Source organism: Phoenix dactylifera, unplaced genomic scaffold, assembly GCF_009389715.1.
Source record: "Phoenix dactylifera cultivar Barhee BC4 unplaced genomic scaffold, palm_55x_up_171113_PBpolish2nd_filt_p 000253F, whole genome shotgun sequence".
NCBI lineage: Eukaryota > Viridiplantae > Streptophyta > Magnoliopsida > Arecales > Arecaceae > Phoenix > Phoenix dactylifera.
In genome coordinates, this window is record NW_024067746.1 from 521,709 (window position 1) to 547,192 (window position 25,484).

The window sequence follows — 25,484 nt, forward strand, 5'->3', positions numbered from 1 at the left end:
TTAACTTATTTTGATGTATATTTTCATAGAAGTTAGGGATCATGTGCTCTATATATTAGCATATCAGAGCCGCAGCTCTTCTTCCTCCCCTTCTTTCTCCATTATTCTCCATTCTTTACTCCCCACTTATCCAAAATTTCCATTTTTCTCCATTCTTTCTCCATTTCTTCTTAAAGCAAATTAGCATAACAAAGACAGCAAACAACCTATTGTTTGAGACCAAAGAAAAACTCAGACTTGATATGCTTTCACTATATTTCTGTTTACAAATACTTTTCACTAACCAACATTAAATAGCAGGACTTCATATGGAGACCAGCATGGTTGTGGGGGATTATTGTTCTCTCTTGAAGACATTATCAGATTTTTCATTCTATTGCAGTCATTCCACCAATTTCGAAAACTTCCCCCTATAATCTCATTAATAAGGCTTGTCTTTCTCCTCTCCACTCCTTGCAGCATTCATTTTTAACTGCTAATCAACCACAAAAAACCAAGCAAACTGACAAACTGACCTTTGACCAGCCACTTTTCTCTCTAACCACATCCCATTACCAGAACTTCATTTAGGCAGCAGAGGTTAAGATTAGTTGCTAAGTTTATCTACAACTATCACATTGGAATCAAATTTGAGTAGGTGCAGGAGGTGGCGCAGGTATCCTTCCATCTCCCATAACGACTTGGGTTAGATGGACCTCTTGAGGGAGGAGGTGATATTTGATGCCAAGACTTTCAAAGATCTTCTTCAGCTCAAATACTAGTTCTGACCGCCTATTATTCTTCTCAGGGAAGTTCTGATGGTTCATTGTGTGGAGCACATTTAGAGCCATTTTCATTTTGTTGACATTCTCAATCTCTTTCACTAGAACTGAGTGCTTTGGGTGCCAATACTTTGGCTTGCTCTCCAGGTACCTGCACCAACATGGCAATACACAAGTTCATGAACTAGATTCCCTAGAAAAAAATAGTTATAGGCTTATTGCTCTTTGAGGAACTTTGGCACAGGTTCCTCATTTTGTGATAATTCTAAAGAGATGAAACATGTTGCTAACAATTGTCAGCACCAAGATATACCGTCTCGATACCGGGCTCCATATCGGTGCCAACTTGCTACTGTATTGGTACGTTCGATATGGGGGCCAGTTCGGCGTACCAAATGTCAATACGCCCTATGTATTGCGCATTGGTACTGAACCGATATGGTAAAATATGTCCCGTACCATTCGGTTCTGTATGGTATGGCGTGCCTTGGTTAGCATAGATGATTGACACCTTACCCCTAAAGGCTTGCCCTTTAAGAGGTCCAGGGTTCAAATTTTGGATATTGCTATGTGTGTGTGAGAGAGAGAGAGAAAGGAAAGCATGTTCTAGGTTTGGAGGTTGAACTGCAACAGAGCATGTTCTAGGTTTGGAGGTTGAACTGCAACAGCCTTCTATTATCTATAGTTAAATCACGGATGTTGTAGGCTTGCTGTGAGGCTTAGACTTTACATGCGTTAACTTTTGTCAAAGTGCTGTAAGAAGGCTATGAAAAGATAATCATCAAGTGCAGAGATATAGTTAACTGAAGTCACTTATCATAAAAGCAAGCATGTTGTATGAAAGTCTAACATGCAGATCAGAGGTAAAGGGTTAGTTATGCTTACGTTTGTATTGATTCCTTAAGCAGTAACAGTTTCGACTGGGTAGAAACATCGATTGAAAACTCATCATATCACCCATGTCAGGACTTCTATAGAAGTTGCTGATAGGCTTTGTCAACAGTACTGCATTAGGGTAGTAGATCTTCTCGTTATCATACCGAAGGAAGACTGTAGTCAATATGTTCATTTCTTCAACAATCACTGCACAACATCCAGCTACTCACATAAGCTTCATGATACATATCGAGAATTAAATCTTGTACATAAAGAAATACCAAGGTGTCTTACATATAACACTGGCACTTCACTAATAAGCAACAGACCTCGATATAAACCATCGCTATGCATGACCAATAATGGGCCATATATCAAAGGTGGCAAATATATAGCTACAGACCTACAGTACATTTATAGGCAATATTTAACTGGACTAAATATAAGCAAATAATTTCACCGCATCTATGTTAAGTGCCAAGATGATAATGAACGATCATTGCCTATCCCTCTTTTCTCAAAGAAAAAAAATTGATGATCATCACAAATTTGCATTCGAACGAAACCGAGCGTGAGAGAGAGAGAGAGATCAGAGAAAATGCAGGCAAAGCAACTATGATGCCCAAATACATAGAAGATTATCATACTCAGGGAGCATCATTTAGATATCCAAGTGTTAGTCTGATCTATTAATTGAAAAGGACAGTAAGCTTTGATATTGAACATACTAAAAGCTTCAAATTGAAGCAACTTGTAAAATTAAGAATGATGTGCAAATGAGCATTATGTTTTTACTTTTTTGGTATCAGGCAATTGCCTGTCAATGCTAGCATCAAAACCAAACAACTAAGCATCAGTAGTTTGTAATTCATAAAGGTAACAAGTTTGGGAAGAGATGTCTTATTGCTTGTAGAGCATTCAAACCACATGATGTCTCAGTAGGGCTACCTGAACACCATCAATCACACAGCGATCACCCACATCGAAGGGTGCATGACAAAGACGAAGATGATGGACTCAAAGATGTCTTGCCCATATTCTGAAACATGAAGCCTGCCACCAGCAACTGCGAAGTGACTACCAGAAGGATTTTGTAGTGGCCACCCCCATCACAGAAGTGAAACTATAAGAATGATCACACTCACAACTGCACTCGCCGCTTGTGCAGCTGCTGCACTGCAGTCTTTGTGTCATTCAGGGAATGAGCCAATGACTTCCGCTCTCGATATGCTCTCACCTGCAATGAAAATTGATAATATTAGGAGTAAACCATAATTGGCCAGATATAATTTCTTCTAGTTAGTAATGAAACGAGTTTGAAACTCTAGTAGTAAGTGTAGATCACAATGACTTAGGATTGGCTTATTTTAAGGGGGCAAATATTTCTGTCAGAACCAGTGTACTTTGCAGTATCATGGCTAAAATATGATTGCTCGCAAAGCATAAGATGATTTTCAGACCGTGCTCATGTGCCTTCAGGTTTCTCTGAATACTGTCTGAATGCGCTAAAATATTTTCGGCATGAGTAAACATGCCAACATCTGATCAAACAATGATCAACAGTAGATTTCCGGGTGTAGATTTAGCAATGGGAAAGCCAGCACCTGTACAAAGGCAGATATCCAAATTTCTATTATTTTTCTTTAAACAATGATACACGGCCATGGAAAAGCCTTTTGAAAGTGAAACAAGATTAGTGGTTTTCTAGTAGTGGTTAGGGGTGAGGACCACTTGTCGGGTGGTCGGCCTCTCTATTGGTAAATTTTAGAAATTATTCCCTACTTAAACACACACACACACACACACACACACCACACCACACAAAAGAGAGTAGATAGAAGGTAGAAATAGAGCTGATATGGGCTAGGTTTTCGGCCTGCCAACCCAACTAAAATTTAGTGAGCTTGGGCACTAACAGAGGCCGTAGGATGAGCCTGGCTAGAGTAGGCCCGATTTAAAAATCGGTTCAAGCTGAGAAAATTTAAAAATGGCACATCCAAATTTATATATTATATATATTAGTATTATATTTTTACTACAAATTTTATTGCACTTAGCTTGTAATGGTGGGGAAGAGGAAATCGGGCTTGGTGAGCTGGCTTGGGATTGGCTTTTCTAGATTAAGTGGACTTGACAAAATATCCGTAGTGCGGACACCAGTGCAGGTCACCCGTCATCGGGCTACGGTCGCGGGAGGATGGTCAGCCAGTTTGATTTTATTTGGATTGATTTTGTTATTTTATTTATGTTGATTGGGCTTGTTTGCATATTGTCATTTTAAACTTTTATGGGATGTTTTCTTTATGGGGTCTTTGTTATTTCTTGACCCTATATTTATGGATCCAAGCACTTGTTTAGGATTATTGAATGAATAGCCTCCTTTTCTTTGAAACCCTAGTGTGAAGCCATGGCCAGAGCCAAGTGAGAAGCCTGGTTCTTCTTCTTTTCCCTCCTATTCTCTTTTTCCTCTTTCCTCTCCTCTCTGCAGTTGTCCTGCATCAACTTTGGTATCAAAGCTCGGCAAAAAAAAAAAAATTCCTGGGCTGTTGGGGCCTTGGCTTTTTCGTGGGCTCAGAGTTCACGCGAGCAAAGCTTTGGGCATCTTCTCCAGAAGTTCCCTCTTCTTTGCTGCATTTCCCATATTTCTTTCGAAGCCGAATCCCAAGCCCTGTCACGTGGTGTTTTCTTCTTCTGGCGGCTCCTAAGGACAAGAAGGGGAAAACTCCCGTCACTGCGCCCTTCATTGGATCCAAGGAGAGGAACACTGCAACACCCCAAGCCATCTCCCGATTCAAGTCCTCGTGGAACTCAGAGGCGGAGATCGAAAAAATCCTCGCAACCCATGACTTTTCGCCGTGATCGCCCGCCAGTGCCGCTCTTTCTCCTCCTTTGACTGCCGTCTCCACGCACCGTCACCGCACTCCACACACAGGTACCGTTCTGCTGCCGTGCTTCACACACCATCGCTGCGAGTAACATGGTAACCACTTGCAACAACCCTCGAAGAAGATAAACAGTAACGGGTACCTAATGGGTTATCAGGTCGGGTCAAGCCCGTTAACCCGAATCCTTTTGGGCTGATTAAAAAAAAGATAAAAAAGAGGTGCACGTGATGGACCCGTTGCGGGTTATCGGAGCGGGTCGCGCCCGATAACCCGAATCTTATCGGATCCACACAAAAAAAAATGAGAAAAGAAAAGAAAAGGAAAAAAAGAGAAAAAAAAAACTGATGGGGACATCAGAGCCCTTCATTCAGATGATAGAGCCATCAGAGCAGTTTGAGTTGGACCCCCAGATTGAGCCCACTTGAGTCCACGTCATCTCTACTTTATTGCATTATTAGTTTCTTTTATTATTGGTCGAGTCAATTGGTTAGTTGCTTTTGTTTTAGCCAAGTCAATTGGGTTAGCTGTTGAGTCGTGTAATTGGGTCAAGTAATTGGATCGATTTTGGTATGTAATCAATCGGTTGACTTAGTCAATTGATTGAGGAAACAAGTTTGGCATGTCGTCAGTTGATTGACCTGATGTAAGGCCTATATAAAGGCCACCCCTCTCATGAATAAGGAAATTAAATGATTGAATAAAAACCCTAGCCTCCTTTCTTCTTCTTCTTCTTCTTCTCTTCTTCCTGCGTCTCTATAACCTCTTCTTTCTGTGTCTCTATAACCTCTTCTTCTTGCGTCTTTATAACTTCTTCTTCCTCCTTCCCTTCTTCTTCTACTTTCTCTCTTCTTCCTGCAGTGGTCCGCCATTAGCTTGGTATCAGAGCAAGAGCTTTGCCTCTGTCGCCAAACTCTTTGATCTTGCGGCCCTACGATTCGCGCTGTTACGCCAGTCACCGGATCTTCACCGCCTCTTGGGTTGTGCCCACGCACCCATCCCCATCCCCGCCATCTTCCACCCCCTATTCCCTCTCTCTTGGCTCTCACACGAAGAACATCCAAAGAAAAAAGAAAAAAAAAACCCGCATCTGTTCCCAAAGGAGAAGACCCCTGCCCGCCCCCTCCCCTCAGACTTCTCCCCCATCGAGAAAGGGTCCCAACCCCTCCCTCTCAATTTTCACCAGGAAAAAAAAAGAAAAAGAAAACTCCCTGCATCGGTTCCTCCCCACCACCCGTCTAACCCATAGCCACCCTCACCCCCGCTCGCCGCCAGCAGCGCCACCTCGCCATTGGCTCACCGTTGTCGCAACCCCATGGGAGCCGTCGCCCTAGTGTCAGTGGCGCGGCGCCTGACTTGACGGAAGAAGCCCTCAGCCGCGCCTCGTTGCCACCATTCATGGCCAGATCCGAAAGGAGAGCACCGCCGCCCAAACTGTCGATGCCCCGCCCCCTTTTTTTCTGCCGTCGCAGTCTTCCCCGCAACCACCGCCACGAGGATCGGAGCATCCTCCCAAATCCGTCGGGAGGTTGAAGGAGAACAGATTAATGGGTAAGTGCAAACCCATTAACCCACAATCCGGCAGCCCAGATCCAAAAAAAAAGAGTACTTGTTCATCTTTTCCCGTCGCCCGCTCCACGCCGCAGTCATCCCCACCGTCTCCGCCACCCTCGCCATTCTATCGCCCGCCGCATGCTATCCACCCGTCGCCGCTCCCATCTCCGGCACCGCCTCCACGTCGCTCCGTCGCTGTCCGCCCGTGCCTAGCGCTACTCCCAAGCCAGCTCAACCCATGTTGCTTCACTTTTCCTCTTGCCCATTGGCTGACGCCGCCGGCTGCCGTGTACCCGCCCTCTTCCTTACCGGCGCTAGAAGAGCTCTCCTCTAGCTCCACCGCCGCCTCCTCTTCCCCGCCACCACGCTGCTGTCGCAGCAGCTCTCAGACTTGAGACTCTCAGTGCAGATCATGAGGCTCTCGGATCCGACTGCCCCGCCGCCGGCCGCCGCGTACCCCCTCTCTTCCTCACTACCGGCCGCCCACCCCAACCCCCTTTCACACCACACCCTTTTCCCCCTTTCACACCCAAACCCCTAGACCCTTGTTCACACCTATCCGCCACCACCGAACCGTTTGCCCCTTTCCGACCCCATTCATACCATTCGAGTTTTTCCCCCCAAAGCCCCCTTCCTTGGCGTTCATCAAACCCCATCAGAGCCCCCACCTTCCCCCTTTTTTTCTCCCTCCATCATTATCTCCGGTCCCCACACCCATTTCACAATAGGCCCTCGGCCCCAAAAAAACACCAGAACACTAACACACCCCCCTTCCTCAGCCCATCGGCCGTAGGCCCTCGGGCCCAGCTACCCCAACCCGCAGACCATTCTTCCCACGGGCCAAGTCAGCAGGACTGCGCCCATTCAGGGCCTAAGCAACTTTGCCCCTATTCACTATAAGAGACCACCAGACTTGCACTCAACGGGATCGAGTTTTTTCCATCTGGGAGGAGTTGATAGGGACATTAGAGCCCTTCATTCAGATGACAATCAGAGCAGTTTGAGTTGGACCCCCAGATTGAGCCCACTCGAGTCTGCGTCATCTCTACTTTATTACATTATTAGTTGCTTTTATTATTGGTCGAGTCAATTGGTTACTCGCTTTTGTTTTAGTCAAATCAATTGGGTTAGCTATTGAGTCGTGTAATCGGGTCGAGTAATTGGATCGATTTTGGTATGTAATTAATCGGCTGACTTAGTCAATTTTGAGGATAAGTTTAGTATGTCGTCAGTTGATTGATCTGATGCAAGGTCTATATAAAGGCCACTCCTATTATGAATTAGAAAATTGAATGATTGAATAAAAATCCTAGCCTCCTTTCTTCTTCTTCTTTTCTTCTTCCTCCTTCTCTTCTCTTCTTCCTGCGTCTCTATAACCTCTTCTTTCTCCTCCTTCCCTTCTTCTTCCTCTTTCTCTTCTTCCTGCAGTGGTCCACCATCAAAAACACTATTCACCTTCTTCCCTGAGATCTCCACCGCAACGCGGTTTCCACCTTCGCCGCGATCGCCGGCGCCATGATCCGCATGACCGACGTCCGTTCTCCCCATCTCCAGTGTCGGACGGTGGGACACAGCCCTCTTCCCTCGCTACCTCCGCCCTTGCCACTCCACCTTCGCCCCTTTCCACCGCTACCCCTCCTCCCCGTTGCCTTTCGCCGCATCCTTCTCCTTTGCTACTACCTGAGCCCACCACCCTTCGCTTGCCCCCTCCGAGCTGTACCACTCGAGCTCCACCGCCCGAGCCTTCGCCGCCCGAGCTCCGCCTCCACCCTTGCCGTGTCCCTTCGCCCAAGCCCTGCTTCCCCTTCGCCCCTCTTCCCTCTCTTCATCTCCTCAAGGGTTTCGGCATCGAAACCCTTGCCATCAGAGCCCAACGGGCCCTTCATCAGGCCACTACCGCAACGCACACTCCCCCCTCTAATTAGCCAAGCCATTGTCATCAAACCCATCTGAACCATCAAGCCCGCTTTGCTGCAGCCCGATACCACTTCCAAGCATCTCCTTTAGCCCACTTGACTCCACTAAGTTATTGTGATTAGGCCCACAATAGACCCGCTACAAGCTACTGTAGCAGCAGAAGCCCAAGCAATTTGCATCCTAAGTCTCTATACCGCATCAAAAGGTTGATATCATCAAGCTTTACTGGAGCCATTTTTTTGACCTGCCGCACTTTGATCTTTGCCCTCTGCTGGGCCAGATTTGTCCTCTCCTGAAAATTTATTTATTTGCTTAAATTTGTCATTTAATAGTTGTTTTTGTGCTTGGTGGTATACCCCGAACATTCAAAACACACGCTTTCACACACCTCCACAAAACACACAAAAACCCTAGTAGTAGCCCTCTTTATTATTAATTATAGAGCTAAACCCTCTTTGGGAGACCTACGAGGCTCCGTGACACCCGACAACCCACTGGATACCCGTACTAATGGACTGCAGCTACTTGTTGGCTTGCATCACTTACTGGTTTTCAGTTTGAAATATTTCTCTGCTAGAAAATAGTCTTGGGTTATATTGAGCATACACATTGAAATTTAATATTCATTGCATACATTAGGTCTGCCTCAGCACCAATCATGTCCTCATTTGATAGGATAGTACATATTTGAGTTCATTCATCATATGCACCTTCGTAGTGGTAATGTCGTCCCATATTCCAAAACCCAATCTACCATGGATGTCTGCATCGAAGCCCTAATGAAGGCAATCGAAGACTTGACCACAGTGTCCACCCAAGCCTGCGCCCAACTAGACTCAGCTGAGGCTTTCCTTCAGAAGATTATGGGATCCAAGAAGGTAGTACCTCCTATTTGGAAGATCGAGGATCTAGACCATCTAGGATCTATGCAACAGGCCACTTTGACCCTAATTCCTTTCCAGCCCGCCCTCCAACCTACCCTCATCACAGAGGACCGATTCCAGTCCCTAATGTCGATAGGGGTTATCGGCACAATGTAGAACTTAGACAGCCTCGTGACCATGATAAAGATGTGATAAAAGGCATTTGAATTGAACCCCACCTTTGATGGTCGCCTTGACCCAAAGGTCTTCTCAGACTGATTGCACGAAATGGACTACTTCTTTGAGTGGTATAATTTGTCTAAAGAAAAGAAGGTCCGATTTGCCAGGATGAAGCTCATCGGTTGAGCTAAGCTTTTCTGGCAAAACACTAAACAACTCATAGCTAGAAGACGTCAACCGCCCATAACTGACTGGATTGAAATGAAAGAAAAAAAAGAAAAAATACTTGCCCATTAGCTACTAAGATGATCTCCTTGACCGATGGAACAACCTGAGACAAGGCACCGATCAGCTACTGACTACATTGCATAATTTGATGAATACATGATGCGATATAATGTGATTGAGGATGAGAAATGGTTCTGAGCCAGTTCCGTAGAGATCTTAATGATGAACTTAGAAAGGAATTTGTCCTTTGAGAGATATCCACTTTAGACCAGGCATATACATTCGTGTAGAACTATGAGCAGATCTCCAAGTCCATGTTTGTGAGAAGCTCTGACGATCGAAGCACTTCCACTAATCCTCATTCTTCGGAGCCTAGACCTTTTGTGGGATCCTCTGCCCCTAAAACCTTTCTACCGCCCTTGTCCCAAGCTGAGACACTACTACCAAGGGCAACCTTGGTGAGCCTCCCAAACCACATTCCAAAATTCAGTACTATAAATGCCAAGGTTTTGGTCACGTTGCCTCCTAATGTGCTAACAAATCTCTCGTTATTGCTTAGCAAGAGTAGGAGCAAGAGTAGGAAGATGACATAGGTGACTTGGAGGAGCAGGTCTATGAACCAAACCTCGATGCTATTCAGGACATTGAGAAAGAGTGTGATGAAGGACCTGATACCCTAGGATGCACCCGCACTACATATATTGCATTTGCACAGTCAGAGAAAGAGTTTGACCAGTCCACCATGAGTGTAGTCAAATGTGCCCCCGCACAACCCGACGAAACTGATGACTGAAGAAGAACCTCGATTTTTTATACTTATATTAAGTGCGGAGAGAACGATTATAAGATCGTCATCGTTAGCGGGAGTTGCATTAATGCAATATCATCCAACATCATCTCCCGCTTAGGTTTGACTCCCGTTCCCCAACCATAAGCCTATAAGGTCTGTTGGATTGACACAACTTCTATTTACATCAAAGAGAAATGTTTTGTGCCCATTCACATCCTTTCTTACAAGGATACCGTATGGTGTGATGTAATCTCGATGGATGTAGGACATCTAATTTTAGGGAGACCTTAGTTGTTCGACCTTAATGTCACTATCTCTGGTCGATCCAATTTTTGTTCTTTTATATTTGAGGGCAAAAAGATTAAGCTCAATCCTTTGCCGCCCAAGGCACCTGACAAGAACAAGAGAAGTGAAGTATCAAAGGACAAGGATCTCCACATCCTGCATCCTGCTGAATTTGAGCGGAAAGTATTCAACGAATCTTTGGTGCCCGCTCTATTTGTCCAAGAAGTTCACCCCATAATTCAGTCAAAAGGTCCATTGGCATAAGTCCATTTGAGATAGTACATGGTTATAAAGCTAGAAAGCCTGTCGACCTTCTACCCATGTCACCGCACATTCGCATTTCAGAGTCTACACATGCATTTGCACAACACTTACATAAGTTGCATCAGGACATTGATAAACACATTCATGTGGGTATCGCTCAATATCTACAAGCTAATTTCCATAGGCAGGATAATATATTCCAACTTGGAAATTATGTTATGGTACGTATTCGGCCTGAGGAGTTTCCGTATGGAACCGTTAAGAAACTGCAGGATCGTAGTGATGGGCCATTTCGGGAATTGCATCGGGTTGGCAAGAATGCCTATGTTATTAATTTTTTATCTGATTTTGGTATCAGCTCTACTTTTAATTGAAGATCTGGTTGCTTTCAAGGGTCCACCATCTATCCCTGATGATCCTTTCGCTAAGCCCTCTTTTGGGCCCGATGATTTCCCTATCCCTGATTCCATACCATTTCCATTTCCTTTGCCTCTCCCACCAGCACAAAAAGAACTCATTGATGCCATTTTAGACAAGTAGACCATTTTATCCAGTGATGGGAGCATTCAGCGCTTTTTGGTTTGTTGGAGAATCGGAGTCCGATTCAACTTGGATCACACGAGAGGAGTTCCAGCATATAGATCTGGACTTATTGGAGTACAACCAGAGCCATGCCGGGATGCCTTCGTCGGGTCGACTTTCTCTCACCTGGGGGGAGTTGGTGCGGACACCAGTGCTAGGTCACCCGTTACTCGGATCTACGGTCGCCGCAGCAGGATGGTCCAACCAGTTTGATTTTATTTTGGAATTATTTTATGTTGATTGGCTTGTTTGCATATTATCATTTTAGAGCTTTTATAGGATTGCTTTCTTTATAGAGGTCCTTTGTTATTTCTTGACTCTATATATGGGTCCATGTACTTGTTAAGGGTTATTAAATGATTGAATGAAATAACCTCATTTTCTCTGAAATCCTGGTGTGAAACCTTGGCTAGAGCCAAGCGAGAAGCCTGGTTCTTCTTCGTTTTCCTCCTCTTCTCTTCTTCCCCCTCTTTCCTCTCCTCCCTGTTTGTCCTGCATCAATCCGCCCGATATTCGGGTCAGGCCAAGCTTAGCATAAGCATTGGACCTCACTTTTACTGTGGAGCCCGGCCTAGAAGATGGACACTGGGTAAAAGGGAGAAGCCGGAGTAATGAGGGTAGAGGAAGAAGACAATTATGAAGGGAAGAGAGAGAGAGAGAGCAAGAGATAATCAGTGCTCTCTTGTGCATTGAGCCCTGTATTTGAGGATAATTACAAATAAACCAAAGTGGCTAAACGATTTACCTGGTAAACTGGTAATCATTACAGTTGATCTCTGTTTGGACATGTAAGCATCTTTTTATTGTTTTATTACTCTATACCAGGTTAAAGATCTGTGGGTAGAGAATTAGAGATCAAATTTTTGATGGCCTAATCATGTTCCATAAGGATTGTCTTAAGGATTGTTTATTATTTATATTATATATATATTATTTATTTATTTTTTATCTAGTTTCCTAGGAACTGTCAGACCTTGTAAGTACACTAAGAGTGAAGTGGGCATTTTCTTACAGTTAATAGGCATCTATGTGCAGTGGAGCAGCAACAATACATAGTTAATATAGAATAAACAACTACTTTGCCTTATACTAGATATATACTTAGCTTGTCTTTATTCAAATTATGTTGCCAAACAATATTTTTCTGCTGTGCACACATATAATGGAATATTAAAGTACTAACTTAACAAGTGTATCATGTGAAAGTACCACCCAATTGCGGAATGCAGACTCTTAATCTTTCCGGTTTCAAGGGCTCCTTCGAAGAGTGGAATATAGTTGTGCACCTCCTCCCTGTCAGGAACCTCTTCAAATCCTCCTCCATATACCTGCAATCATTCATTAATCATGATACATAGTGTTAGCAAGGGGCGAGAACTTGGGTGTTATTGAAGGTGGCTGAATTAAGAATCTCTCAGTTCTTTATTCAAATCAAATATTTCTCATTCCCAGACCAAGGCTGTAGTTATTATTTGTTAAAATTATCAATTATCTATCATCTCAACAGATGCATATGTGTGTACATATTTTCTCGAGTCATCATAGAGCATATCGTTATTGAGGAAACTATGTAAATGAAGCAGGCATGCTGTCCGAATGTTTTCAGATATCATAAGGTTTGCGTTCTTCATCTACCTTTCTTTGTCACTTTGTCTATTCACTTCCTTCCGGTCTCTACAATAGGGGTGCAATCGAGCTAGGTGAGCAAGTAGTTAGAGGCTCGAGCTTGACTTGAGATTGATCGAGTCTTATCTCTAACTTGAACTAGACTCGATAAAAAAAAAAAAAGAATACTCAAAATCGATTCAACTGGACTCGAAAATCAACTGAGCCATATTCGAGCTTAAATTCAAGCCATGGTCATAATTATAAAAAAAAGTTAATACTAACATAATAATATTATATCTTTAAAATATATATTAATGATATATAAATTATAAATAATATATATATATATATATATATATATATATATATGTATGTGTGTGTGTGTGTGTGTATAATCGTCTAGGCTCACGGGCCTTCGAGCTAAATATTTTGCTATTCAAGATCGATTCGAGTTTAGTACTAGTTGAGGTTGAGTCGAGCAATTCACGAACTGCTCAGCTCATTTGCACCCTGCCCTAAAATAAGCATCTTTAGTTAGGAGGCGAGCGAACACCTTTCTGAATCTTAAGAGTTAGACCATGCTCGAAGCCGGCCGAGGTATAAGAAAATGGCCGGAGCGATCTCTTCCATGTAGGTCTAGATCTAACACCGCTTTGCACCCAAACAATGCTATTCATCTCATAATAATAAGTCACATAAATTGTCACACCATGTGCCACTAGAACATATGGTGGGTTTACAAAGAGCAAGGTTAGCATATATAGTGCATCTTTGTGAGATGATATGATCTCATCGGTTATTTTATAAATTAGCTCTTGCAACATCACGCCCCATTCGAGCATCTTTGTGTCATCGGTTATTTTATAAATTTGCTCTTGCAACATCATGTCCCACTCGATAAGACCATCAAACTCTTAAATAATTAATCAGTGAAAGATGAGAGTGATAAAATTAGAATTTCAACAGAGGAGGCCATAAAACAGGGCTGGAGTCGGAGACGTAACCCATACTTCATCAATCCGAAGGGTGCAGAAAAAGAGAAGTGGGCAGCAAAGTGTGAAAAGGACGGGCATTTATGACCCAGATCTGCACCAGATAACCATTTTCAAAGCTAAAGCAAACAAGCTTTTCTAAAGACAAGTTTATAAGAATACTTACCTCATTTTCACTGAACAACCTCATTAAAACGTGGAAAGGCCTGGAGGCATTATAAAGGGTAATTTTGACCCAAAAAAAAAATCACGTTCTCTTTCCTTTTGCTGAGCCAAAAGTTTCTGGGAATAATATGAATACAATGCACTTGCAGGATATAACAGGGTAGAATGCCAGAGTCCCAAGCTTATGAAATATTATATAACCCGCACAAAGTACAAATTTACCTTACCTTTTTAAAATATTTTTAAATAAGATAATTATTATTTATATTATTAAAAAATTAATATAATTTTTTATATATTATCAATGAATTTTAATAATGATCAAACAAAACTTAGTTGATAATGCCAACATTATTAATATCGGGTGTCCGAACGAAAATTCTACACAAAAATCTTCATGAGAAATTCTTGTAATTGATACCAAACTCATTTACTAGTGATGCCTAAATTATGAATTTTTTAACTATTTTTAAAATAATATATAATATATAATATATTAAAATAAATAGAAAGTTTTCAATATTTTTGCTGCATATTAAGCAATGAACTTTGATGATGGCCAAATAAACCGGTGTTAATAATACTAACTTCCATATAGTGAATGGAAAAATTTGTGTGTGAATGTTTTAGTTGTCTAATTTTCTACTAGGGGATGAACATGGTGCATATCCTTTGGCTGGTTTATGCAAGCGTATGGGTGTGCTATGTCGAAAACTAAAAGGAAGATAGGATGAAGAGTTGATGGTGCGGTTCTTAGTGTTTTGATCTTTAGGAGCTTTTATTGTAAGGAGGAAGTAGAATGTAGTTGTTAATATAATTCTATACTATAGTTCCAATAAATTGGAGTAAAATAAGCAACAAAGTAAAAAAAAATTAAAGATCGATATAATGATAAATATAAAAATAAGATAGATGTATAGTTGGCTGATTTTTTTTTCTGGTTAATCTCATTATTTGTATATAAATTAAATATTTTGTTATTATATTTTGATTTAGAGCAGCTACTTATACAATTAATTTTGATGTTAGGATTTTGGTGCAACGTTTATTATATTCAGCCGTTTGGTTGGCAATGATGAGAGAGAGGGACATGCTGCTCTGGTTTAATTATTACATGTCGCCAAGTCATGTCTTACCCAAAAAAACTTTCTGAAAACATTTGATAATCATACTTCCAAATAAGACCATTATCACATTTTTATATCAACCCAGACTCAGACCACTCTACACGTGAGATATCACGGGCAGAGTCGCCCTCCAGTCCTGACTCATCGATACGTGGCAGGCGACGTTGACACGCGGTGCGCTGTCGCATATACTAAAAGTCTCATGTGTGGCAAATTTAATAAACAATCTAATTAAATTGATCCATCTATAATTACCCTATTTATGTCCAACCTAAATTTATTTAAAATAATTATTTATAAACAAGTTAACGAATGGAATCATAAATTACCGTCTCTAAATAATCCTCAACATCAGAGTTTCGTATCCATTTTGCTCCCTGTTAAAATTGGGGGGTTCCAAGGACAAAGTGAAGATGATATAGTACTAATACTAGCAAGTATTATATTAGTTACGAGTTAGTATATTATATTAACTAGTATTATCCTAAGGAGGTGGGGACGTACTTGTGGTGGGCTTGGCGACGTTCTTGAAGATGCGCTCGGCCGAGACGCGGGCCTCCCGCTCGCTGGTGATCTCCGAGTCCGCGTCCGTCTCCCCGAAGCGGTCCACCGTCCGGTCCACCGTCTCGAGAGCGTCGACAAGGAGAGCCCCGTCTTCATGATGTGACTCACCAGCCCCTCACGCTGCGCCCGTTCGCCGCCGCCCGGCTCAGATCCCGGAGCTTCTTCATGTCTATCCTCCGCGACGACCCCCCCATCCTCGCCGGCATCGTCTTCGACCGCCCCATGATCATCCCAGCCACCGGCGATCGGCCGCTTCAGCTTCTTCTTCCTCTTCTTCTCATTCTCCTCCTCTTTAGTGCGACTGGTGGTGTCAACATTACTTCTTCAAGGGGTGGCCCGGAGAGGCTCTCGAGGATGTATTGGTGGAAGACGCTCTCCTTCATGCGGTCGAAGAAGGTGGCGACGTGGAAGGAGGAGGCGAGGACCTTGACGAGGAGGATCTTGAGGAGCCAGATGGTGGCGGCGACGAGGACGGCGACGAGGGCGCGGGAGAAGCGGTGGAGGATGGGGGAGGTGTCCACCTTGGGGTCGAAGACGAGGTACCAGGAGAGGACGACGAGGGCCAGCCAGACGCAGCTGCGGACGCTCTTCCGAAGGCCGTACACGAAGTAGAGCACCTTCTCTTGGAGGAGGAAGTAGCGCTCAATGACGAACACCAGGGCCCATACCAGCCACCCGGAGACGAGCGGCGCACAGCACCACCAGGCCCATCAGGCACCAACTTCCATTGTTTCAGACCCCAGAGCGTATGAAGCTTGAGGGAGGGGAGGGTGAGGCTGGAGACGAGGCAGGCCGTGATGGCGACGAAGGCGGACCACTCGAGCAGGGCCCGCCACCCGAACCACCGCCGGCCGCTCTCCGGGAGAAATTTGTCGGAGATGGGCTGCTCCTCCTCTTCCTCCTCCTCGTCTTCGTCTTGATCGTCGGAGTCGGAGTCCGTGTCGTCGGATCTTTTGGGATCTCGGACAGGGGCTGGTGCTCGGGCTTCAGAAGGGGAGGGTAGTTGAGTTCCACGAAGCGGGATTTGGGCTTCGAGACCGCGAGGCGGTTGAGGGTTGGCGGGAGGGCTTCGACGGAGGACCGCGGCGGGTGGCGGAGTTCGGATTCGAATATGGTTGGGGTTGGTTTCTCGCGGAGAAGGGTTGGGGATCGGCAGATCCGGGGACTGCATGATGAGGACTACTTGATCTTCTCCAAGTTTTGCATTCCGAGTCTCTTCCGCAGACAGAGGCAGGAGAACGGAATCAAACAGTAGGCACTGACAGAGAGAGAATGCTGCAGCGAAATTGACAGAAATGCTAGCTCTGGCTTCTAGCCATCGAGAGGGGCTCAGTGGGACCGGGAGAAGAATACACCATGTGACAACGATACACGACCGAAGTACCACCAAGACTTGCCCTCATTCTTATGGAGGTGACCAAGGAGCTGTTAGCAAGGTGAGGTATCCAGACCACTCCATTATATGAGGCTTGCCGGGCATTGAGGAGATTATTACTCATGTTATCCTCAGCTATCCCAGGCAGTAATATTTGGGAGAGGTCGTCTGTTCCTCAACCACATACATTGCAGTCAGTGGAGGACCTATTGCATCATATACAAAATTCTTGAGGAACCTAGCACTGTCGAGGAGGAGATCATGAGGGCATACCTAGCCTTCACGTATAGTTGGACAAAATGCGCACCTCTTGAGGGCAGTGGGTCGGCTCCAAGAACGGTGGTGGATAGAGATTTTCGGAATTCTATAGAGATCACACGGCAACCGGCGTCGAGATCTCTAAAATGGCCAAGGACATCTGGGGTACCCGTTTCGCTGTCACAGCATTCAGATTTGCCCTTTTTTTTTCTGAGTGCCCGATCCTTTGGTAATCTCAAGTTAATTTCAATGCGGTAGATCGGCGGATGGAGTTATAGAGGAGTAGGATTTCTGAGCAGAGCTACCAGGGTAGGCTGATTGTGACGGGAGGCCGACGCACCTCTGGTTTGACCGCCATTGAGGTGGAGCTGCGGCAACCTGAGAGGAGTAATATGGTGGCAGATGGGGTATACCTTGAGGTAATTCCTCTACGGTGATTGACTAGATATCAGGAGTGGATAGATTTGGAGGTGGCACCCGCTAATTCGGGAGACTTGCAGACTGATTAGGGAGATAGATTATTTTCATGCAGCACATGTGTATCGGAAGGCGAACAGAGCTGCCGATGAGTTGCCTCCTCATGATCGGCATGCATTCTGGAGAAGTTATCTGGATTAGGGATCCTGATGTCCCTTATAATTTGTTTTATTTTCTTCTATTGATGTATTGGCTGTACTCACTTAGAAGTTATATGAAAAGCCACTTTTACCCAAGAAAAATAAGACTTGCCCTTCACACCTGTTACCGCATGGAAATGTGCAGTGTACATGATCTAGTGTAAAAAATTAATCCGTCCAACCGAGTTGCTCTGATACTATTCGTAACAATCTACGATCTTACCCAAAAAGATAGTAAAAGATATTTTTTGAATTTCTTGGTCTGTATAAGTACCCCAAATTTTTTCGACATATACGCCCTTACGAGTCTCACAATTGAACTTCAAAATAATCCACGATGCATGCAAGTCATTCATTGGTGTCTTCAAATAACCTTAATTGTATGAATCTTTTGAGTAGTCAAATAATAAATGTTACTGATCTAATAGTGTGGTTTAGTTAATATAAAAATCACTATCCATTGGCTCGATATAAAATATGAATTTTTGAATAGAATAAGATGCAGATTTTAATTATGTTCCGGAGTCAGATTTGGATATTCGAATAGTTGGTTTTCTGCATTCGGATTTGCATCTTTTTGGGATTTAGATATACAATATGACTTTTTAGGTTCAAATATCCAAATATTAACATTAGTTTAAAAATTATTTAACGATATATACGACTCGTTTATTATCGACATGGATGGTTATACATTTGATGACCCTTTTTTTTAATATAAAATTCTTTATGTAAGATATTTCCATTATCTACTCTTGAAAACCGATGTGTTTCAATTATAAATGCAATACGGTCATTTATCTTTCGTTAGATATATTATCTGTAGCAAATTTATTCACGAATCAGTTATACTTGGAGTAGTATGCAATTTATATCTATTTATGTTAAAAGAGAGATATTATAAACATCCAAATCGTATCATATTCATTTAAAATAAATATAATACAATTTAACATCTATATTCATATCTATTATAAAGTATGAATATAGATACGAATATATTAATGCCCAATCTAATTTGATCCATTTTTAAACTTACGAATATATTAACTAACCTTTCCGCCTAACAATTAAATTATAATTTTTTTAAAAAATTATATTTATATACTTATATCCACTAATTTGAAAATCTATACTTATACTCCGTTAAATTAACGTATTAGTAAATCCATTACCTCATATAAAATATTAAAATTATCCTGTATGATGAGTAAATTACAAAAGGCCCCTTAAGATAGAAATAAATTATATACATCAAATAGTTTAAAAAATCTATGCTTCTTCTCTTGAGGTTTATTTTATCCAATATTTTAACCTATAATTTAGTAGAATTTAGCGAAACCATTAACTTAAATGGGACTAAATGCTACGTAAAAAAAATTAAAACAATCAAACTAGTCTTAAGTGATATAACATCCATTTAAGGAGGAGAACAACTGTGAGACGCTATGGGTCTGAGCTTGATCTTAATGTATTATCAAAAAAGAGCCATGTGCCAAGAAAAGACAATTTAGATCTCTCAAGCCAGTGGACACCTCTAAATTTCTGCTGCAGGGAACTAACATCAAAAGTTTTGTCGCTTGAGCCAGCTCATCTATAGTCTAAGCTAGGCTATAAAACCGTAACTGATGTACCTCTAAAAAGAAGAGTTCTCATACATGTACTGATTTGGATCCTTTTAATGATAGCCTGCCAAAGCTATTATAGCTCCATATGTAGATATAGGAATCCTCATTCATAACGATAATGTTAAGGGATCATATCATAGTATTGGACAAGTAGAAGTCAAATTAGCAAATAATACTCGGCATCCCCGATCTTTATGAATGGTGGGCGGAAAGCGGAGACAAAATCTGATCAGAAAGGATGGAGGTTGGTTGAGAAGGATGCTCGTTGTCGGATGTCGGTTGGGAAGAAAGCTTATATTGGCCGCTCATTGAGAAAGGCGCTCGTGGTAGGGCGTAAAGCGGAAAGAACCCCTATCCGCTTAATCTTGAAGAAAAGAGAACTCTTAAACACGTAATACTTCAAGAGTTCTGAGAGTTCGAAAAGTATAAGAGGGGCCTTATTTTCTTATAGAGGTAAATTGACTTTTTACAATAGATAAATGGTTTCACTAACACTGTTAATTAAATGAGTATAAGTATAGGTTTTACAAAATATCGGGTATAAGTGTAATAAACATAAACTTTAGAAAGATTTTTGTAAGGTTATTTTGGTCATTTCAAAATTTTTCGGACGTGGATTTGAGTCCCATTAAAAGTTAACGGTTTGATTAATATTCTGTTAAGTTATGGGTTAAGTATTGGATAAAAATAAACTTCAGAGGATAAGTATAGATTTTCATACTATTGGATGTAATATAATTTAACCTAATCTCAAGATGGTTTTGTAATTTGTCATAGAAAAAATTTAAAATAGTGCCCTGTTGCATGCACTAACTCGACGAGTCATGATCATGACCAAACTAAACTTCGGCTTGATAATAGATGATTAACTTACTTTCACATTGAAGAAAAGGTGGACTAGCAAACATAGACATCAACATTTGGTATACAGAAGGGCAGATTGGGCTGCATTCCCCATGTAGAACTCACAATCCTACATCGTGCAAAATGTAATAAATATAGATAGCAAGTATAACTCTATCCTATGGGGTCGGTCGATACAGATGAGGAGGCTTAGACTCCAAGTCGCTTAATCATTTGGTCTACACTTGGTGCATGCCCTGCCGCACCATTATGAATCAAGGCAATGGCTACTGCCGGCATGTCATCATTGCCTCATACGTGGGATGCATTAATTCCAGTTGGTCATCTAATGTATCCAATAAAAATAATTATAGATTAAAAATTAACACTTGTTGACATAAATAAAATAAATATAAAATATAGTTGAAAATCAAGCAAAGCAGAGTTTATAGCACGCGGCATGCAGGTGAGGCATCTAATAATATGTTATACATGTAACAGATAGCATTAGCAAGAGATGAGCTACCCAAGTCGTAGCTTGTTAATGAATACAAAAATGCAGCTCATATTGGCTACAATACACCAGTATCATTATGAATGCAAAACATGAGCTAAAAATCATAGGAGAAAATTCAAAGTATCATGATAGTCATCAGCCTCCATGACCGAAGCTGAGATGCTCGAACGTTGATCACCGCAAAACACACAAAAAAAAGATATGAATTAGAAAAAAGATAATCAAAGAATGGAACCAATCCCCTCACGAACCATGCCACAATATAAGCGGGTACAAGATCAAATCATAACGTAAAAAATGAGAGAGGAAAAGGAAGGAGCAATTCTCAGCCACGATCACCAAATCGAAGGCATTTGTTAATGGGGTTATAACTATATTAAGGATAATGATTGATCACCATGAACATTGATGTAGGATAAAAGGAGGAGGAGATGAAGGGCAAGTCAATATTCTGTATTCTCAATAACATGAAACTGTATTCTCAATTATTGCGGTAATAAGTTCATATAGATAAACTCAAAATCTTAATAAGAATGCATAAAAATAAAATACTGAACTTCATATAAAATTCTAAGTCTAGTCACTCTACAAAATTCTAGTTCTAGAATCCACATAATTTTTTCTAATTTTAAATAAAATAAAATTTTCTAATTTCTATATTTGCACCTACTAGAAGTGTATCTAGATTTCTTATTCGATGGCCTTCTAACCTTGGTTGAAAGAACTCAACTTATGAAAAATTTGACTTCAACTACCATTTGAGAAGCTCAGGATCCAAGATGCAAAACTCATCCTCTATAATTCAAATAGCATCAGATGAAGGGCAACCTTTCCATCATATAAAATAATAATAAGAATGGCATCATTAGAAGAAGTAACATCTCATCATCTAAAATTGTCTCAATCTCATCTCTCTATAGAGAAAAATGTGGGCGTCTTATGGATTAAAGTACCTACAAAATACTAAATAACAAAGTAGGAGATTTAGAGTATCTCGGTAAGATGAAAATCTTTCACATTGAAGTTAGGATTAATATTCATATAACCAGGCAAATTGAGTAAATGTCATTAGGTCTAAAGTTTTCTAATGATGAGAAATAATCTAATAGCTCGGGCCATATAATTTCTTGAAGAATTTTTTTGGCAATTAGTCTGGCCAAATGCAAACCATTATATTATCTCTATAATAAACTCTTTAGCTCTATGATGCATATTAGCAAGCAAGTTATAGTATGCATTACTCATTGCAATTTTGTATCTAATCTCCGTGTACAAATTATGTATGTGTTGGGCAAAATTTTCTACAGGTTCAGAATGGTATCAGGTGACAAAGGAACAAGATCAATAGGGGTATGAGGTTGATATCTATGAACACACTCAAATAGCTAGGTTCTTACCCATAGACATATGAACAGAGTTATTATAAGCTAATTCAATAATAGGCAGCACCAAGTACTAGTTACCCTGTTTGTTTTCAAGCAGACATCTAAGCAAATCACTCCAACTACAATTAAATGCTTCAGTCTGACCATTAGTTTGGGGTAGAATGCAGAGGAAAACATTAAATTAGTATCACATAATTTCCAAAACATCTTCTAAAAGTAACCAACAAACTTAACATTACACTCAGACACTATGGAACTAGGCAACCCATGCAACTTGATGACATCCCTATCATATGTCTTACTACATGGAATGAAATGCACTATTTTGAAAAATTTGTCAACGATAACAAAGAAGGAATCATGACCGTGGGCTGTTCTAGGTAATCCTAGAACGAAGTCCATGCTCAAATCTTTCCATGGCATATGTGGTGCAAGTAGAGGGGTATAGAGTCCAGTTTTTTATTTCTTGTTTTTAGCTAGCTGGCAAGTATGATACTAAGAAACTATCCTATCTACATCCCTATTCAATGAAGGCCAATAAAACTTATCCTCAATTAAAGCAATGGTCTCATCTCTTCCTAAATGAATGACTAGCTAGACCTCCTGCATGCATCTTTCATAGTAAGAACTCTCTATGTATGTGGGATGCACAACTTGGTAGCCCTAAACAGATAACCCTCACAGATAAGAAGTTAGCATACCCCCTATGGTAACCACTACTAACCTCCTCATAAATCAAACTAAAATCAGGGCAAACAACATAATTATCCTACAACTTATCAAAAATCCTACAACCTTAATACTCATAGCATGAAGGACCTTGTTGGGGGAAAAATGAGTCGCTCCGGAGCATATGACCGCGTGGCCAGCACGTGCCTGAAGGCGCCCGGCCCGACGTCTGACCTGAAGGCGCCCAACCCGGCGTCCGACCTGGAGGCGCCCGTCCAGGCGCCCGACCAGACGTTTGACCCGAAGCCGACCTGGAGGCGCCCGCCCGACTTTAAGGCATGCAACCGAGCCCGACGTCCGACCAGATGCTCAACCCCGAGATGCCCCGTCCGAGCACTCGACCTCGGCATCCACGACTCCGAGAGCCCGGCCTCCCGACCGCACCGCCCACGTGCTGCGGTCACATCCTCCTGCAGTTCGACCAGGGACCATGCCCTGCCACTGCCCTCAACCATTAAAGCGCATGGCCTCTGCTGATCTCCAGTTCACTCAACCATTAAAGCGCATGGCCTCTGCTGATCTCCAGTTCACTCAACAATTAATGCCACCCACGGATCTCAAGCCCTTCACGGCAAACAACTGACTCATTCAGCTACGACCGATCAGCCACGACGGCTCACTGGCTCCGGCCTGACCTCCAACGGCAACGCAATGATTCACACGATCGTGCATTAATTCGGATGACGTACTCAATCGTGGTGGTAACCCGTTCGCCCCGCCACATCACAAGTATATCTGTATCCCTCTATAAAAGAAAAACATCTCCACCTAAGGTAGGGGTTGAACTCTAAAACCCAGGAACACACATCTCCTTCCTTCTTCTCCATTAAACCCCCCTCTGACTTAAGCATCGGAGGGCCGGCGCCGGAAACCCCGGCCACCGGCTTGTTGCAGGTCTTTCAGAGGACGCTGCTCGCCGACGGACCGCCACCCACCGACCCTCACTGGAGCCCCTCCTTCTCAGCCGACGGCCACCCCCGGGTCCAAATTCCAGCAACAGTTGGCCCTAGAGGAAGGGCCCAAGTCGTGGCCATGAAGTTGAGAAGTAAAGGAGCCTCCAACGCCTCCCGGCGTCCCCCGCCAAGTCCTGGATTCACCGCCAAGACCTCCTGTAGACCCAGCCCCCTAGGTCCAGCCGGAGCAATTTAGCATCCTGGTGCAGCAAGTTCAAGCCTTGGCCACGGCGGTCCAAGGCTTGCAACGTATGGAGCCCCTGCCGCCTCCGCAGGAACAGGTTCCCCCGGTACTTCCTCCAAACGGACTGGCGCCCCAAGGCCAAAACCTTTACGGCTCTTTGAGCGCTGAGGAGTGGTGCTGCCGCTAAGGTTCAGCTCGAGCATCTCCCTGGAGGGAGTTGCCAGGGAGGGGCCTAAGCAATGGGCCACAGCCATCAGAAGCCGAATCGGTCCCGGGACGGCTTGCACCAGAGCAAACCACCGTGGCGATTCCCCAGAGCGGAGAACTCGACAAGAAGGTCGAGGAGCTTGAGCGCCGGATAGAGGCGCTCCATAGCAAGAAGGTGAGGTGCAAGGGTGACTTCGAGTTCACCACTAAGTCCCCCTTCTCCCGCCAAATCGAGGATGAGCCGGTCCCATCGAGGTTCAAAATGCCCCAGGTGGAGCCCTATAATGGCACAACTGACCCCCTCGACTATCTAGAGAGTTACCGAGCCCTCATGGCGTTGCAGAGGTCCTCGGAGGCCATGCTCTGCAAGGCCTTTCCAGCGACACTTCGGGGAGCAGCTCAGCTCTGGTTCTCCGGGCTGAAGCCCAGTACTGTGTCTTCCTTTGAGAAGCTCGGTAGGCAGTTCGCCACCAACTTTGCTGCCAGCCGACGTCAGCGGCGAACTTCGGACTCCCTCCTCGACATCAAACAAAGGGAGGGAGAGTCTTTCAAAGACTATCTCGACCATTTTACCGCCGCAACTTAGAAGGTCCGCGAGCTCGACCAGTCGATAGCCATGTCGGCACTTAAGACTGGGGCTCGGTCCTACAGGTTCCTCTTTTCCGTTGAGAAGAGCTTTCCCTCCGATTTCACCGAGATGCTAGTCCGAGCTCGGAAATACGCGAAGGCGGAGGAGGCCATTGCTTCCAAGCGATGTGCGACCGAGCAGACCTCCAAGAAGTTAAAGAGACGCTGCAAGGAGCGCGGTCGTCCTAAAAGCCCATCTCTCCGCCGAAACAAAAATCTGCCGCGGCTAAGGAGTCCACCTCGGCAGCAGGGACAACGCAGACCAAGGTCCCCGCCCCGATCAAGATCTCCAGCACGGCCACGAGTACCCTCGGGGAGGTATGAGAATTACATTCCCCTCAACGCTCCCCGTTCAGAGATCCTAATGGAGATCGAGGGCCGAAATTATTTTCGACCTCAACCCCTGATGCGGGATCCCGGAGCTTACCGCAATTCTAGGAAGTACTGCCGCTTTCACCGAGACCACGGCCATAATACGGAGGATTGCTTTCAGCTCCGGAACGAGATCGAGGCGCTCATCCAT

The 25,484-nt window shown here is 43.2% G+C and overlaps 1 pseudogene; it reads right to left on the minus strand.

The window, feature by feature from the left end:
* Positions 1-212: 212 nt before the first annotated feature.
* LOC103720329 lies at positions 213-25,484 on the minus strand (annotated as a pseudogene).